The 19870-nt window shown below is 37.6% G+C and overlaps 1 protein-coding gene and 1 non-coding gene across 2 annotated transcripts in view; both read left to right on the top strand.

The window, feature by feature from the left end:
• KCNQ5 (potassium voltage-gated channel subfamily Q member 5) overlaps positions 1 to 19870 on the top strand; it is a 434723-nt gene that overhangs the window by 193316 nt on the left and 221537 nt on the right. The window lies entirely within an intron of this gene.
• Positions 729 to 800, top strand: TRNAG-ACC. The gene has a single exon. It is a non-coding gene; the product is annotated as a tRNA-Gly (tRNA).

The following is a 19870-nucleotide window of genomic DNA, read 5'->3' as shown; positions in this document are numbered from 1 at the left end:
AGTATTGATAAGGTTTACCAGTGAAAAGGTTGTAATATTGATAAAAACTTGCATCGATCAACGATGATTCATTCACCACAAATATACTTAGTTAGCAAGATTAAAATTAAAGTTTCCTTGAGCAGTTTGGACTGAAGAAAGGAGTATTCTTAGCTGGCTTTGTAATTCAAATAACACTTTGCCCTTCCTTCAAAGTCAGTCTAACCCAAGAGGAAAATGGCTGGCAGGCAGCGTACAGAAACATCATTCCTTACCTCAGATATCTGATAGAGGAAGTTAAACGTACGTATGTGACTCTGCTCCACTGTAAGACAGCCAACTATGTATTGATTGAAAGAAAAAAGAGAGAAAAAGGAAGAGTAGGCCAACTTAACTAGCCAGATAGCCAACAGAATTTGAAATTCCAATTATTACATCTAAATGTTCCCAAAGCAATCGTTAAATAGTTGAATAAATGGAAAAGCAATGATCCAGAATCAGTGCTGTTAAAATGCATGAGAAGATAAAGCAGGTCCTTCTGAATCCCTCCAGAGGCACTGTTCTCCTGCAGATCTAGGGGAAATCCAGCTGGGTCCCAGGCTAGCGCTGCAAGGCTGCATGTTGGCTTGTGGAAAGTCAGTGGAGAAGCAGGAGTTAACACTGCATGCCTACCAAACAGCTTCTGAGGAAAGGGGCCAAGGAGAAGGCAGGAAAGTTTCCAGCAATTCAAAACTAAAATGGTGCAGGAGGAGGGTATAGCTCAGTGGTAGAGTGCATGCCTACCATGCACGAGGTCCTGGGTTCAATCTCCAGTGCCTCCATTAAATAATAAGTAAACCTAATTACTACCCCCCAAAAAAAACCATACAATAAAATGGTGCAACCGTGCTTCTTTGTACTTAGCCCTCCATTATGGTGGAGAGAGAACCCTTCTTCAGCAATGGGAGTGTCCATGGACCAACCGTTGATCCCATCATGTCCTCACTACTCACTCATGAACATTCCTCTGCTCCACTCCATAGTAGATGTATTTCCAGTAATTCCCAAACCACCCCAGAGTGTCTGACACCCTGGAATTTATAAGAAACACCCAGAACCTTAAACACTCTAACATTTAAGAACATTTTTCTGCCTCAGATATATCCCTTATCTAAATGTAGTGATCTACTGAGTATGTTTTTTGAAGATACTAACTTTTGCCGATTTCTTTCTTGTAAATGTAATCACTTTGTGTGTTTTTTCTTAAAGACAAGAAATTTTATAACAGCAGGTGTTTTTCTCAAGGAAGAAAATATTTATGTAGAAGCACTTATGATTTCTAGGAAGGTTTATCATCAGGTAGGAGATATAAAGCTGGCTCAGTCCTGTCTCAGCCATTCACAAAGAGAATGGAATCACGGTCCAATTCAATGGGAGATCATTCAATATCTGGTCTTTGGTTTGGATCTAAAGTAGTTTACTTTTCTGAGGTCATTTGCACTGTTGGAATGATCTTTTATTTATTTCAGAATTGCTCAAGGTCTGCTTTCCAGGTAAAGGAGTATCAACCAGAGGCTGAAAGATGATTAAGGTTATGTAACTCCAGAAAAGTACAGGAGGACCTAAAGAGCTGTGACTTCTGAATTCCAGGCTGTAGAAATTTTTAAATGGCCATGTGATTAACCATGAGATTTTAGTTTTCATCTGTGGACATAGATCACTGTTTGCTTTTATCTTTTTAAACATGTGAATCTGGGCTCAAAGAGTCAAAGGTCATGCTTGGTTTAATGCTTGCAATATGAGCCCTGGAACAAATAAAATTAACTATGATATGTGAAATAACAAAAAGGAAGGGGGAGGGAAGGAAAGAAGGGAGGAAGGAAGTGAAGGGAATGGAAGGGAAGGGAGGGAGGATAGATGGGAGGAACAGAGGGAGGAAGGTGAGGCAGAGCTGTGACAGCTCAGGCTCCAATTCAGCTCCATTACATGGTGTTTATTGAGCACCTGCTGCATGCATGGCAGAAGCACCCTATCAATTTCGCTGTGACTACTGGCAGACACATCTCCTGTTTGACTCTTGCCCGCAGCTCTCCTATGAGAATAATAGTCTTTCCCACTATCTGTTCTCGGAGATGCTGTGAAAATTGACAAGTGCATGCTGGTGAAGGATGTGAAATCCTCAGAGGCACATGTTGTGTAAACATGGAAGTTTGCTAACTTTCCAGGCCACAGCCAGAGTCTGTAGCTTCTCAGAAAAGCCAGGTTTCCTGGTTGAATGCTACTTGCCTGGGGCTGTGTTACTTCAAAATAGCTGATGTGCATTTTATAATAAGTGTCCATGACTCATGGCCCAGCAGAAGATAAGGGTATAAAGATTGAATTATATTTCACATAGACTAAATGTCTCCTAATCTCGTTTGTTTCTTTTGAGTTGAGTGCTTCAAATCTTCATGATTCATCAGATGTTAAAAAAACCTTGCTACTTGACTAACAGATATTTCTTGTGTTCAGGAAGATTCTTTCAGAGATGTTCAAAACCCAAAAGTAATTGATTGCTTAGAAGTTGGTCCATATATAATTGAAATAAATAATTTGTAAATACCTGTTGAATCCCAAAACAACTGAAGAAGTTATAGCATTAAAACGATGTATTATCAGATTAAAGACCGTATTGTCATCACCTTTTCAAGTAGTTCAAACATTAGAAAACAAATCCTAGGCAGGTTTTTTAATTGAATAAATTTGCCGAGCATCTTGCAAATTTATTTTGTAAGTTGCCAAAAACCTCTGCTGTTTAAAGTTGTCAACATCCATCTAAAATTATTAGTTTAATGACACTCTTTGAAAAATACAATTTTGTGCTTCTTCTAATGTGTGTTGACAGTTAGCGGCATTAATTAGCACTCAGCAGTCAGGGACTGAGCTCATTTCTAGCTGTTAATCTGGGACCAACTCAACAAAGACTCCTATGATCTAAACAAGTCTGGCTACTGGTCCTTCAATCCATAATATGTCAGAATTCTCTGGGTGAAGCTTAATTCCCACTTGCTTTCTTAATACCCACATCATCATTACCATTGCTTGCAATTTACTGAAAAAAGTCACCTTTGGAGGAAGTGGGCATGTAAATGGCAAAATATAAAATCCTGCCTAAGGCAGGTTGCAAGTTATTTAGATTTTTTCATACATAGCCCATTTGAGCCTCACCAATTTATCTCCACCCATCACAGTTGATTGCGTAAAATCTAAATTGTTCTGTAAATACTATAGGGGAAAACTAATACTATGAAAATTATCTATACATGTTAATAAAGTTAAGACTATTTGTGAATAGCTTTGTAAAATTACATTTTGTAGAGTTATTTTTCTTGGAAATAATTGAAGTTTCTTTTTCAGAACATAGTTTATATGTAGGTCAATATAGATCTTTCACTGTATTAATCTATATACCTAGGAAGATAGTAGACAGATGATAGACTGTAGCTACAGTAAGATGGAGGTTTTTCAGTACATATGTAAATAGACATGTGCATAGTATTAGTGGATAATAAACCGTACCTTTCAGTTCTCATTTTTCTTCAAGAAAAATTCATTGTTATTCAGCAAGTTTCTTTGTGGCTTTTCTGGTGATGTTTAAAATGAACGTTGTGATAATATTAAAGAGGACACGATAATTTAAGCATGAGTAGGACATAACTTCACTGTATTTGTAGAAACATAAAAGCCTACCTACCCCAGCAAAGTGCTAGACTTGGCTCATGCCAATTTGTTAAGAGCTGAGTGTTAAATTTTCAGGAATTTTGTGAGCCAGCTGGCAAACACACACATTATTAAATTTTAAGTCTATGAATTTAAAAGTGAAGTACATTTAAAACAATTAATAAATACTCAGAACTCATCAAATCCTAATTTTCTTTTTTTTTAAATTTAAGTACAGTTACAATGTGTCAGTTTCTGGAGTACAGCACAATGTCCCAGTCATGCATATACATACATATATTTGCTTTCATATTTTTTTCATTAAAGGTTATTACAAGATATTGAACATAGTTCCCTGTGCTATATAAAAGAAACTTCTTTTAAAATCTGTTTTTATATATAGTGGCTAACATTTGTAATCTCAAACTCCCAAATTTATCCCTTCCTACCCCCTTTCTCTGTTTACTAAGTCTGCAAGTCTGTTTCTGTTTTGTAGATGAGTTCATAGTGTCTTTTTTGTTCTTTTAAGATTCCACATATGGGTGATATCATATAGTATTTTTCTTTCTCTTTCTGGCTTACTTCGCTTAGAATGACATTCTCCAGGTCCATCCATGTTGCTGCAAATGGCATTATTTTATTATTTTTTATGGCTGAGTAGTATTCCATTGTATAAATATACCACAACTTCTTTTTCCAGTCATCTGTTGGTGGACATTTAGGTTGCTTCCATGTCTTGGCTGTTGTATAGTGCTGCTATGAACACTGAAACTCTAATTTTCTGATCTGTGATCTGGAAGTTACTTGTGTCTCTGTGAAGGAGGAGTGAGCTACTGCACATCTTTTCCCAACTTCACATTCAGCGATGTCACAGTGGTGGTCACAGTGGGAGTATCTGTCACTGAAACTCAGGTCTGGCTTCTCACCGCTCAAAAGCCAATAATTGAGAGGCAAGTGTTGGCTGAAAGGAAAGTTTGCTTTATTCTGGAGACTGGCAACTGAAGGACGATGCAAACTCATGTCCAAAGCCAACTCCCCCTACCAGTCAGTGGGCAAGAGCTTTTAAAGGGAAGTTTCAAGTCTGTACAGTCAGAGGGAGGGGTCTCCATACAGACCAGCACAGTCAGCTCTGACAGTCATCTTGAAATTGATCATGTGATGGTCTGATCAGAATCATCCTGATTGTTTTAAGTACAGTTCATCTTCTGCTCCAGGGTGGGTTTGCTCCTATTTCTTTGAGGCCAGTTCTTGGAAATGGGGCATCTTATGTCATGGGTATAGTCTGGTCATCATATAGTTAACTTCTTCCACCTGGTGGGGGTTTCAATACCTATAAAACAGCTCAAAGGACATGGCTCAGAATACTATCTATAGCCCTTGAGGAGGAACTGAAGGTCTTTGATTTTATTTAATGACTAAACTATTATTATTTGGTCTTGTTTGACTGCTTTCCTTTAATTTTGCATGTTCTCACTTCTCTGATTAAATTCATTCTTTGGCTAATGTGTTTGTACAGACAAGAGGCAGACCAAGGATATGGTGGGAGGACAGGGGTCCGTGCTTGGAAGCCCCCATGGGGTCCTGCTCCATTTCATATTTACACCTCAGAAATCAGGAGATCCTACAGATTAGGGTTGCTTTACACTAGGGAGTTGGTTGCTGGAACATCTAGAAGTGTACCACTGACCCATCCTAACTGAAGTATTGGGTAAATGTCTCATGCTAGTGACTCTTCATATCATTTTATCTTTCTCCTTCTGTTAGACTTCAGTGGAAATGAGGAAAAGATAATATTGTATATTCCAATCTGTAAAAAAGTGCTTTGAGATTTTATCATTCTAAGCCCTCTAACTTGAAAATCAGAGAGACAACTTAAACAACACTGAAAAATGTACTTGAAGTGTAGGTCAGCAAATAGTTTTTGCACCCTTCTGTGGGGCAGCCATGGCTAATGTGCAGCCTGGCCAAACCCTTGTGTCCAGGGGCAGAAATGAGGGGCAGTCAACATTCACTGACAAGAGCAACCTTGGGCGAGGGTAAGGGCTCTCAGTCTAAATGTAGCTCCTCAAAGTAACCCATTATCAGAACCCTTTCCAGTGATGCCCCCAAGCCCTCACAATTCAGTTTCCATTCTTTTGTATTTTTGTAGTATATTGTCATGCTTCTTGTAACACAGAGATGCACATTTGGAGAAATGTATAGTTGCCTTATTAATATGTACACTGAAATCTTAGAGTAAAACTTCATTTATGACGTCCTGTACACTTTCTGGATGGGATCAGTTTGTCTTTTTGTGTAAACTGCTTCTAACAGGATCACTCAGACCAGATGGCGCCAAAGCCTGCTTTGTAGCAAGTTGGCCTATGCAGTGAGGTTACAATGACCTAATAAATAGAAATACAATGAAAGTGCTTTTCAAAAATCTGCATGCAGCATTATATTCAGGACTTAAATTGGATTCTTAAATGAGTTCACCTCCTAACATAATACAGATCTTTACAATCTAGTAGAAAAATAATCCCTGTCCCAACTAGTGAAGGTAGAAAAAGAGAGGGTAAAGGTGTGTGAATGTCCATAAATCATCTCTTTCCATCTGATTGTATTGAAATTTCAAATTAGCCAACTAATGGTACATACAGATATTTATAATCACACTTTACTGAGCACTAAATATGAGATGATCAAAATATTATCTGTGGTGGTAAAACTCTTGGGAAATTATGTAGCATTAATTGAATGAATGTTCCTTTTTACTCTTAATTTATGTTCATGTATATAAAAAACATTTAGTACTTAAAATTATGTCATTTTTTTAATAATCCAAAAAAAGTTTACAATGTCTAGCATTAATTCTTAAAAGAGAGAATAATTGCATTAATAAAAATTCAAGGATACTTTTATCATACTCAGTCGTCTAAGGGATTGTATTTTCTTTTCTTTCTTTGGTCTTATTTATTTTCTTAATTTTACTTTTTATTGAAGCATAATTGGCTTACAATGTTAGTTTCAGGTGTACAACAAGCAATTCAGTTATACATATTTTTTTCAGATTCTTTTTCATTATAGGTTATTACAAGAAATTGAATATAATTTCCTGTGCTGTACAATAGGTCCTTGTTGTTTATCTATTTTATATATATATATATATATTAGTGTGTATCTGTTCATCTGAAACTCCTAATTTATTCCTTCTCTGCCCTTTCCCCTTTGGTAACCATAGTTTGTTTTCTATGCCCATGAGTCTGTTTTTGGTTTGTAAATAAAATTTGTGTCATCTTTCTAGATTCCACATATAACTGGTATCATATGATGTTTGTCTTTCTCTGTCTAACTTACTTCACTTAATTTGACAATCTCTAGGTCCATCCATGTTGCTGCAAATGGCATAATTTCATTCTTTTTTATGGCTGAGTAATACTTCATGGTATATATAGACCACATCTTCATCCATTCATTTCGGTTGCTTCCATGTCTTGGCTATTGTAAATAGTGCTGCAATGAACATTGGGGTGCATGTGTCTTTTCTTCTATTCAACCTTTTTGTAGTGTGAAAGCCTGCAGGAATCATAGCTAAATGACTTGATAAGAAGTTGGTGACAGAAACAAACATAAGTGTCTGTGTATATCTACACAAATATAGAAATGTATACATAACACACAAAAAAACAGATGACATGGATGATCAGAACACAGAGATTAATTTTATCATGCCGGAGAAGTGTCATTTGTGGATCCACAATCTTTCCATTGTAATTACATGGCCTTGGGGAAGAAAAGACATAATTATCGTTTTCAGCATCCCTGGCCTCACTGAGCAAACGGCTCTTGATGTTCACATTTTGTACCGTGGATAATGATACTTTGCCTCTATTAAGAGGAACGAGATGTGCTCTGTAAGCACTCACTCATCAATGGCCATTGTTTTATCATCAATTATCACACATTAGAAAAGAGACAGCACCATGCCTCACCCAGTGCGAATTATAGTGTCCTCACCAAGCCTCTCCAGGATTAAGCATTCAGATTAAGTTCATGCTTCTGATAGGAAGATAAGGAACCATGCCATGGGAGACCAAAATATTTTTTTCTCAGATCCAGCATTTTAAACAAGATAAATTAAGACTGTCTGAAATGTAAGCATTTATTTATTTACTTTTACTAATGAGGATAGAAGTTTATTTTTATGGAGCATGAAATTGCTGATAAAAATTAAGTAGAAACTGGAAAAATGCTCGTCAAGTCTGAGTTGCATTCAGTGCATTATTTTACTAAAATACTGGGGTTTAGAAATAAAGCAGTTATTAACACAAATAGGAATTCAAATGAAGACAGGTAATCTTTGTTTCTGACTGTGTAAATACACACACCCACACACAAATTCATGCTAAAGTAGGTAGGTCTGTTTTATATACCACAATCTAGAGAAGGCTGGAATACAAATACGTTATTCAGTTTAGTTAAGTATTTTCAGTTATTCCGGCAAGACACCAAGGAAATGATACTCATGTGGCTTCACGTCGTTTGGAAAGGCACTCTGGTGAAATTTTAGCTAATCTTAGACTGGAATAAGCACTATTATGGAAACCAAGGGCTTGGAAGTAAGTGGTTTATGAGTCAGGAGCACATTAAGCTGTAGAAATAATGAGTGCTGCCAGCTGAGACATAAAATTCACCGTGCAGATTTCAGCCTCCGGTAGAGATGAGGTTTTAAATTAAATTTCAGCTAAAGGGCCTGTCTTCTGAAAATCTTCACTAAAAATGTTGCTTTGAATTTGTCAGTGTTTCTGAGTTTACCTTGAGATTTGATTAACCAAAGAGTTGAATATAGGATCGTATATAAAGTGTGTAATTCATATCTATCCCTCTCATAAGACATTAAATGAGAGGGGTTTTTTTGTTCTTTATGAATTGAGCGAAGTAAACACTCTGACTGTTTAGATTTTGAATGAGCATTTTAAAATATGTTTATTAGACACAGCTGCATGTGAATGGTGTTTCCATTTTGGTTCTGTTCTGTTAAAGATTTGAACATTTCTGTCATTGACTTTTTTTCCCCAACTTACTCAGGCATTCTAAAGAGAGGTCTTCTGGAAAGTCAACACACATGAAACTTTGGTTTAGACCACAGCCTGCCTGACATGTATTGACTTGCTGACTTTTCTTTGTCACAATGATGTGTGCAGTTGACAGTGACTTCATTTATGGGAGCCTCTTCCCTCAAAAGGTTCAAAGGTTCCCTATGTGAATTTTAGTCCCTCAGATAAGGGTTCTTACATGGTTGGCAAATGTATGATCTAAGAAGAATTAATAATAAAAAATACATATAAAATAGATAAACAACAAGGTCCTACTGTACAGCACAGGGAACTATATTCAATATCTTGTAATAACTTATAATGGAAAAGACTATGAATCACTATGCTGTACACCAGAAACTAACACAATGTTGTAAACCAACTATACTTCAATTACATAAATAAATAAATAAAAGTAAATTTAAATATAAATCTCTTTTATAGCTACAGTCTGTATCACTCATTTGTTCTGATTTGAATAACTATCTTATTTATAACATTTTTTCTTAATATCTGTATTTCTGTGTCCATAGAAATGCATTTCAAAACTTAATTTGCATTTCTTCAATGAGATCGAGGTCCCTGTGTTTCTGTCACCACATACCCTTTTTTCAAGAAAAAAGGCTGTTTTTGCCAACATGTTACATTTTTCCTGGATTTGCCCCTCCCTTGTGCAATGTGGATCAGATACATTGATATTTACTGAGTCTTCTGAAAGTGGTAACCTTCCAAATGGTATTTTTACATCATTGTACCCCCACCTTTCTATTTTCAGGGTTTTATATTTTTCCTTTCTATTTAATTTTTCCAGTTTTTTTTCTTCTAATATTTCTGGCTTTGTATTGCATTGATTTGTCTTCCTTAGAATAGTTTTCTTATATATAGCATCTCTCTGTTATTGCTCATTTTGTTCCCCAGTTCTGCATCTTGATTGTGGTGTTGGTAGGTAGCACAAATCCATGCATGTAAGAAAATTTCATAAAATTATACACACATTCAAAACAGCATGAAAACAAATGAAATCTGAGTTAGGTCTGTAGTGTGATTAACTGTATTGTGCCAAAGCCAATTTGGTTCTGAAAAACTATTATAATTACTTAAGATGTTACCATTGGGAGAAGTGTAGTGACGGGTTTATGGAAACTTTCAGTACTATTTTTGCAACTTCTGTAGGTCTATACTTATTTCAAAAATTTTAAGGTGTTCTCTTATTCCCATCTTTCTTCAGACTGGGCATGTTTAGGCCATAGAAATTTAAAAGGTTTATATGCTCAAGGAGTGTATAAACGTCCTCATTAAAAATTTTCAAGGCTCTCTCCTATGATAATAAAATTTTATTATAATAGAACCCTATAATAATAATAATAATTTCCCTTTTAACTACATATGTGCTTCCATTACATAATGTTGTAAGAAAAATTCCCATCAATGGCATTTAAAAAATCTAATGGTAGGAATAATACTGGGTTTTTTAGTTTTTTAAACATGGGTAGCAAAAGTTATCAAATTAACTTTACTCCAATGTGTCGAAATCACTGAGCAATAATTTATAATTGTTTTCCCCACATTCTTCAGTTTTTCTTTCAAGCTTATCATACATCACTTTGTCTAATATGATTTTATCTTTGCTTCACCTAAAATACTTATACTCCGTACTTTTTTTTTTATTGAAGTGTGGATGATTCACAATGTTAGTTTCTGATGTACAGAAAAGTGATTCCATTATACATATATATACATCCATATATATTTTTTCTTTTCATATTTTTCCAAGTATATGTTATTACAAGAAATTTTGTATCTTTGTGCCTGCCTCCCTCACTTATTCCTGATTTTTAAATACCTATTGTTCCTCCCCTTCTGTTACTTCTTTATAATTTTGCCATCTTATGTATCCAAAAAAATCTTTTTCCTCTTGTGGTCTCTGCCCTCCATAAGTAATTGGGACTTCTTCTCTGGGTAAGATATCGAACAGGACACCAAAGGGAAGACAGTGCCCTTTTCTGAAAAGCAAGACCCAGCAAAGAGATAAGAAAGACAAGTACTCAAATAAAACCATATGAGACTTAGAATGCTTAGCGGCACAAGCATGGGACAGATTCCTCAGGTCTACCCCTATTTTTGTTCCAGCTAATCTTGTTTTCTTCTGAAGTACCACCCGCAAGGTGGCAGAATGGAACAGAGATCTGCCCCCAATTCTATTTAAATTTCAGTCCAAACGGATCGTTTCAACAAGACTTGCTAGATGCTCACTCTGTCTTGGGGGAAAATGGTTTTTAAAAAACCCTGGCATGCAGATATCGGAGTCTCTGTGTCACCTTTGCTCAGGGTGTCAGTTTAACTCCCTTAACCTTTTCTAAGCTTCAGTTTCCACATCTATCAAATAAGAAGAAGAAGAACACCGAGCTCTTTGGGGAATTCTGTGCAAGAATTCATGGAATGCACTTAGTACAAAATTACCTAGTATACATCACTGTGTATGTTGCTTTTGCTCCCTTTTTAATGTTCAGGGTTGGTGACTTTTAGAGAATTCAGTTGTTCACTTTCTACTGTCAGAAAGTTAAGCAGTATCCACTCTCCCTGTAAAAATCTATTCATTCCAGGTATAGTTCTTCCTTCAAAAACATCATTGTATTTCATACGTGGGGGTCTGAATTTAGTTCCTGTGATTTTTATGTCTTTATTGTCTTAGTGCTGATGTGTTTCTGGGTCACTGCTGCCCTGCGGGGCTCTACAATCTGTGTGCGCACACATGTGTGCTGTGTGTATGGTGGGGAGATGGGGGACAGAAGAGGCATCCCCTTGACTCTGAGTCGTTTTCCCTTTAATTGTCTTTTCTGTTCATTTCACAGAGACAAGTATTGATGTAGCCAGTATTAGAAGCCTTATCTGAAGTGTGCTGTGTAGATTGCAGCCAAGAGCTCACGTTTTCAGACAGCAGCAGCAGTACAGCTACCCCGTCTCCTAAACTGTTCTCAGCCTCATAGGATTAAAAGAGTGGCCACGAAGCCATGTGAAATATTTCCAGGATGTGACCAGGAGGGAGAAGTCCAGCCAGACAGGGACACAGCATGTGCCTCATAAATTTTCCCTTTTTTAACGAATAATGACTCAAAAAGAAAGCAGATGGTTTTAACGATGCCGACCAGTCCGCAGAATTCCAGATACAGAAAATAAACATCGGAGCTCCCTTTCAAGGGTCACGTAAAACACAAGTAAATTCCCAGGGAGCCAGCAGCACCACTGACACAGCAGGAGGGGCAGGGGAGGTGTGAGGGGAGTCGGAGAGTAAATGAATGAGTGTTGCCCTCAGAGCCCTGGGAGCATGTGGGGCTTCCAGATTTGGGATGGCTAAAGAATTCACCATACCGTCCCCGGTCCAGGGCCTCCAGGGAAGGATCCTTTCAGAACCAGCCCTGATTCCTCATGAGCCCTTGGCGTGGCTTTGCTATCTCCATCAGAAACCAGGTGATCGTAAACAGTGGACCACGTAGAGCCATGCAGTGTAAGTTCCAGGGCCCTGGTACCGAATTTTGTATTGTGATTGTGAAACTGTGTATGTCTCAGGCCCCACAAAACGTGGATCCACCCCAGTTGCCAAGTGGAGAAATTAAGTGAAACCATCTCAAGGAACTCACTTCTGATGGGGTCTTTATTTCCTGGATCAGCTCCCTTGCTGTGTCTCCTGTTGCTCCTACCCTTTGCAGAGTATTCTGCCTGCTCTGGGCTGCACAGCCCCACACTAGATCTCTGGGCTCGGCTGCAGTCCTACCTGGCAGTGGCGCTAAGTTTGGCTCCGACTCGATGCGAACTTTCAAACCAGACTCCCGTCCTTATGCTCCAAGTCCAGATTTCTCAGAAAAGGACTGACTGTCCAGCTCTGGTCAGCTGTCACCCCGATCCAAGCAGCTGTGCCTGGGTGGCCGGGGTAGGTCTTGTCATGGGCCAAGAGGACTTCTTGGGGAGAGGGAAGGCAAAATCTCTGAGGAGGAGCGTGTGGGTTGGCATGAATGTCATGTCTACTGTATTGAAAAAGGAAGTTGACTCAGTGTTCTGAATCGACTTCAGATACACTAATCACTGCACAAGAAAGGGCAGTAGCAAATAGTTGGCTTTCTGGCTGTGATTCACAGAGTGCTTGGAGACCTCTGTTTTCCCTTAGTCTTTCCTTTTAGATTTTTTAAAAAATATTTTTCAAAACTCTCAGCAAACAGCTTTCCAAAAATGTTTTTACTAATTTGCAGAGTATCCCCTAAGCTCGTTCTAGTGTGATAGCCCCCTTCCAGGGATGCTGTTAGGCTAGGGAAGAAAACTTAACCCATGCCTTTTTTATATCTAAAGATTAGCATGTGTTTGCTTTTCTCTAAGCTAAATACCTTGGCCCTGTTATTCTTAGGAACATAGCCCCCCAAAAAAGAAATGTGTAATTTTCTGGAGAACACAAGATAAAAACTAGAAGTGTCACATGGCAGAGTAGCTGACCCGATTGATTTTGTGTGTAAACATACTCAACACTGTTCATAGACTGTATTTCTTAAGCAAGCAGGCTTGTCTGTAATGTGTTAGATGGGAAGGCAGGACAAGCATGAGCTCAGACTCTTAGAAAACTCCTGACCTCTTTGTATGTCCAGACTGTATGGCCACAGAGAGACTACACTTTTTCCAGACCCTCCTTTGTGTCTTAATTCTTGTGAGCACAGTACCAGAATGGCAACACAACAAGGTCAAACAAGTCTGTTCTCAGCGGGCAAGATGTGTCAGCCTAACGCCAGGAATCATACCCACATTAGAAATGAATATTTCTTTGATCCAGTTGTCTTTTCTCAATAATGCCTTTCTAAAATTTACAGTTTTTGCCTATGATTACACAATATTTTTCTCATTAAATCCAATGCATTTTATTGAAAAGACTCAAGAGGACTTAGGGAAAGGCAAATGTACCCACTAAGAGGGCCAACTACACCACCATTCTGTGAAATAATCAAAACTAATTTTTTTAAATAGCTCACTGGTAGGTAAAGGGGAGGAAGTAGACCCAGAGAAGACTGATTAATTTCTCTGTGGACGACAACGTAGGTGATTAGTTTCATGCAGATACTGGTATTTCTGTAACAAACACTTCTTTAAAGTATTACTTTAAAACTGTTGTTAGGGTGTTTGATTTATTCCAAAAAATTTCTCTAAAATTATGGCTGAAGATGGTAGCATACAAATTACAGCTGACAATGTCAAATGTTTGAAGTTGTATTGAACAAATATAAGTATTGCATGTTGTGAGTAGACAATGAAAGTATGACATTCTCTTTTTTAAATTTTAGTCTTTGTGGAAGAGTAGTTGATTCACAGTGTTAGTTTCAGATGTACAGCAAAGCAATTCAGTTATGCATACACATACATATATTTTTAGATTCTTTTCCATTGTAGCTTATTGTAAGAAACTGAATATAGTTCCCTGTGCTCTACAGGAGGTCTTTGTTGTTTATCTGTTTTATGCACAGTAGTGTGTCTGTTAATCCCAAACTTCCAATTTTGATCTCTACTTTCTCCTACGTGAGTGACACTGCCTGGGCACACAGTCTGGGTCTCAGCCCAGGGCACAGGGTTGGCAGCCTCCCTCGCCATGGAGCACAAAGCCCATGGGTCAAACCTGGGTCCACACCCTGCTGCTCTGTTCATAAATGCTTTTAACTCAACATATTCTCCTCCTCTGCTTTGCTTTTACCTACACTTTCCTATTCCTTTCCCTTTTTCCTTGTACTGACACCTGCTTGAAACTCAGCACACACTCTGGCCTGATCTGTATCCAGGGAGCACTCCATCCTGTGCCACCTGACTCTCTGTGCTGCTTTTATCATCAACAAAATATTAATAGACAGACCATCAGTACCACTCAGAACACAAAGCTAAAGTTCACATATGTAATGAATATCTAAGGATTATCCTCGTGGCCTGACTAACTCAGTGCCAATTCCAAAATACCACACTCTTTCCCCAGAAGCCGTGTTTGCTCACTGAGAAAATCTGGGTCAGAACCTGACCTGAGTTAAGCTGCTTGACTTTTCTTTATCTTTTTTTTTTTTCTGAGAGATTTTTTTCCTAGTTATTTGCAAAATAACCTGATAGTCTCATAAAGCAACATTTATTAAACATGATCATGTTAGCAGTAGCCAAAGTGTGAATGAATTTGACTCTAGGAAGCCATGCTGAATTATTTGAAAATACTATTTCTTATCAGTAATAACAACTATACTCACACCAGTCAGAATGGCCTTCATTCAAAAGTCCACAAATGATAAATGCTGGAGAGGCTGTGGAGAAAAGGGAACCCTCCCATACTGTTGGTAGGAATGTAGTTTCGTGCAGCCATTATGGAAAACAGTATGGAGATTCCTCAAAAGACTAAAAATAGACTTAATATACAATCCAGCAGTCCCGTTCCTCGGCATATATCCAGAGGGAACCTTAATCGAAAAAGACACCAGCATCCCAATGTTCATAGCAGCACTATTTACAATAGCCAAGTCATGGAAACAACCTAAATGTCCATTGATAGATGACTAGATAAAGAAGTTGTGGTATATTTTTACAATGGAATACTACTCAGCCATAAAAATAATAAAATAATGCCACTTGCAGCAACATGGGTGGCCTGGAGAATGTCATCCTAAGTGAAGTAAGCCAGAAAAAGAATGAAAAATACCATGCTATCACTCATATGTGGAATCTAAAAAAAAAAAAGTCAAACAAACTTATTTACAAAGCAGAAGCAGACTCACAGACAGAAAACAAACTTATGGTTACCAGCAGGTAAGAGGGTGGGAAGGGATAAATTGGGAGTTTGAGATTTGCTGATACCAACTGGTATATATAAAATAGATTTAAAAGTTTACACTGTAGAGCACCGGGAACTGTATCTTGTAGTACCCTATGGTGAAAGTATTGTGCTGTACACCAGAAATTGATACAACACTGTAAACTGACTATACTTCAATTTAAAAAAGTGAAGTTCTATGTAAAATGATTATAAATCAATAAAAAATGTTAAAAAAATAAAATTCTAAATAAATAATAAATAACTGAATAAATTTAAATTTAAGAAAACTAGACATAGTTTAATCACACACACAACACACACACACACACACACACACACACACACACACACGGTCCCAAACATCTTAGTGAAGTTTTAGCTTTAACTTAGAAATACAAATGCTACACACTTACAGAAAATAATATGTGAAAAGTTTAATTACTTAATTTCTTTTCCATTTATTTATTTTTTATAAATTTGGAGTAATACATTTCCAGCTTTAATTTTTTTGTTTCAGATGTTTGACACCTTCAGTCAGAGGATCTGATGTGTATTCCAGGGAAATAGGAAAACCATAGAGTCCTAAGAGTTACACAGAGCTTCTCACATCTAAATCAACATTTGAACATTTTTTTCAATTAATAGATAGTAAAGTTGCTGCTATTTGGAGAACCACCCCATGAGAAATATTTCATGCCTTGGATCCAGGAAACAGTTGTTGAGAACCTTTTACCTTTAGGGTCCCCATTACTTACATCCCTTCCTATAATCCTGGTAGCATCTTTGGAGGTGGATATCATAACCCTTTCTTTGTAGATGAGTGATCTGAGGCTAAAATAGTGAAGTGACTTTACCCTGAAACTTACAAGCTGTATGTGAAAACCCGGGCCTGAATCCCAAATCCTCCAGGTCTGAATCTCAAGTTCTTTCAAGCCGTTGTGTTGTACTCTCTTTCCTGATTGTCTACACAGAGACTCCATTGTTGTTTACAGATATGTCATCATGAAAAAGTATACGGAAAGACAGTCTTGGCCAAAAAAACAGAAAATTAATAAGCAAACTATCTCATAGATGTAATCTCCCTCATCTACCGTAATTAAAGGAATCAAGTGAAATTAGTAGATTCCCTACAAAATATCGAACCTATCTCAGCATCTTATAATGGTCCTGTCACAAGCCTACTCTCTGGGAGAGACAGGGCATTATCTCTTTGACAGGCTAATTCCCCTGCTGAGTTCTTTTGATCATAGGGATCCTGGACAGGATGCATTGCCATCCAGAAAACTAGCCCTACTGGGATGCCAGCTGGAGACATGTCATGAAAACTTGGCCCCCATTCCAAAGCCAACAGTGTGTTGAAATTAGGACAGATCATTTACTTAGTCCCTGGCTACATACTTCACAGCTGACAACTGGAGATGACTAATAATGTCTTCTCTGCATATATACCCTCATCCAGGAGGACTCCAAGTCATCAAATCAGTCTGTTAACTCTCTGACTGTGGGGAGCTTTTAAGCCCCCAGAATCTTTAATGTGGGATAATGAGAAGAGAAACTTTTTTTCTGCAGAGAAGGGCTGCCGTACACAGCTCTTCTGTGTGTACAGTACATCTATTTAAAGTGAAAGAGTAAAAGCTGGTGTTTCTAACCAACACTGGAACCAAAAAAAAATTATGAATTAAAGATCTAACCCAGCTCTCTAGTCCTTCAGACATCTCCTGGTACCATTTTGCCTGGGTCAACTTTCCTGGGTGACAGACAGACAATAATGAACATTATATTGAACATATGCTGTATCCTGAGAGCCCTCCAAAATATAATCTTAATTAATTCTTCCAAAACTGCTTCAAAATAGCTATTATTAACCCTGTTTCAGAAATGAGGGTACTAAGGCTCAGATAAATTAGATAGCTTGGCCAGATGTCACACAGTGTAAAGTGAGAGTCAGGACCGAGACCACATCTGTCTGACTCTGGAGTCTCCATGTTTACAAGTTTGTTACGCCACCTTGGAATTTCCCATCATGCCCGTTCTCTTTCCCTCCACCCTCCTTACATCATGCATCTGCCTTCTCCAGGAGGACTTATTCTGATCTACTAAAAAAGCCAAAAGAGATGATACCAATATGTGTTAATAGTTAGACACACGGGTCAGCCTTCAGACCACATTTTAGTCAGACCATTTAGTTAGTTCATCCAAATCATCAGTCAGTCAATTTAAAAGCATAAAAACAGTTGCAGAATTCAGAAAGTGCCATGATGTAATATGCTGCCTAAAGATCTTGAATTTCATGACCTCTGCCACCAACATCTTCAATATCATTAAAGGCTTAATTAGAAGATCCTTTCTTAATACAGAAAATGACAAGAACCTCTTTGTTTTTACCATCTCCCCTTTTTCTATGTGAAATATACTACTCTCAAAATGTGTTTAATTTTTTTCTGTCTAGTCTTCATGAAATTATTCTAACCCATAAAGCTCTGACGCTGTTGTAACTGACATAAGGTACAGATTACATATTATTTTAATAACTGAGTGATAAGCATATGTATGTACATGGACTTGAAGGAAGATAGTTTGAAAATACGTGTGTAAATCAGCATTTGCTTTATGGAGGGAAATAAGCTACTAAACCTAATTAGACTCATCACACAAAACCACTTTGCTTTTGCTTTCTCAGAGTGACTCACAACTTTCTTTATATTCCTTCTTAAGAAATGATCTTAAGAAAATATAACTGGTTTTGTTCTGTTTGATAGTTATTTACCTTACAATATTTGCTATTTAAAGCCCAGAGTCTCATACAAATGGCCATTAGGCACATGAAAAATGTTTCATATTTCTAACTATCTGAGAAATGCAAATCAAAACTACAATGATGTATCACCTCACACCAGAGTGGCCATCGTTCAAAAGTCTACAAAGTATAAGGAAAGAAGAGGTGTTCTGAAACGGAACCCTCCTACGCTGTTGGTGGGAATGTAGTTTGTGCAGCCACTATGGAAAACAGTATGGAAATTCCTCAAAAAAGTAAAAATAGAGTATTACTGTGTTCCATCAATCCTACTCCTGGGCATATATTTGGCAAAAACTATAATTTGAAAAGACACATGCACCCTAACATTCATAGCAGCACTATTTACAATAGCCAAGACATGGAAGCAACCTAAAATCCATTGATAAATTATTGGATAAATAAGGTGTGTGTGTGTGTGTGTGTGTGTGTGTGTGTGTGTGTGTGTGTGTGTGTGATGGAATACTACTCAGCCATAAAAAAGAATAAAATAATGCCATTGTAGCAACATGGTTGGACCTGGAGATTGTCATACTAAGTGAAGTAAGCCAGAAAGAGAAATAAAAATACTCTATGATATTATTTATATGTGGAATCTAAAAAAAGGACACAAACAAACTTATTTACAAAACAGAAACAAACTTACAGACATAGAAAACAAACTTATGGTTACCAGTGAGGGAAGAGGGATTAGGAAAGATAAATTGGGAATTTGGGAGTAGATACAAACTACTGTGCATAAAATAAGCATCAAGGTCCTACTGTACAGCATAGCGAACTACATTCAATACCTTGTAGTAGCCTATAATGAAAAAGATTATGAAAAGGAATAAATGCATGTATATGTAACTGAATCACTATGCTGCACACTAGGAACTAATGCAACATTTTAAACCAACTATACTTCAATAATATCTAGTTAGCTAGCTAGATAAGTAGACAGATAGATAAAGTTCAGAGTCTCTCTTTCCATCCTGTTCTAACTCTCTACTGTCTGAGGCTGATTCCAAAGAAATACAGAATGTTGTAGAACAAGAGGACTTAGAACCACACTCCACTCCACTTTGGTGAAACCAATGTTCAGTATTGTTCTGTTTGGTTCATAGTGTACTTGAAGAAAAATACAGGTAAATGGATGCATGCTCCAAACAAAGCCAAGCAGGAGGTGAAGTCATTTCAAACATTTGTAAAGAGGAGTAATGGAAGGAACTTGAGATATTTGGCCCAAAGAAGAGAAACTGCAGAGGGAATTGAGTGGCTGTTACCCAATAATTGGAGCCTTCCTGTGGGAAAGAGCCATTGAGACTCAAGGAGCAGAACCAGAACCAATCTGTGGGCCACCATATAGCATTGTCTGGGCTGGGTCTTGCACAACGACACCCAGCCAGGAGGTAAGTGAGGCAAAAATTCTGTCCACATTCCCATGGCCAAGCCCTGTGGCCTGGGTTGGACTGTAGGATATAGAGACTTGTTTTTAAACTTGGTCTGTCTAGAACGGGTACTTTTTTTACTTTATACAAAATCACTGTG

This window comes from Camelus ferus, chromosome 8 (genome assembly GCF_009834535.1).
Source record: "Camelus ferus isolate YT-003-E chromosome 8, BCGSAC_Cfer_1.0, whole genome shotgun sequence".
In the NCBI taxonomy this organism is placed as follows: Eukaryota; Metazoa; Chordata; class Mammalia; order Artiodactyla; family Camelidae; genus Camelus; species Camelus ferus.
This window is presented reverse-complemented; position numbering and strand designations above follow the sequence as displayed.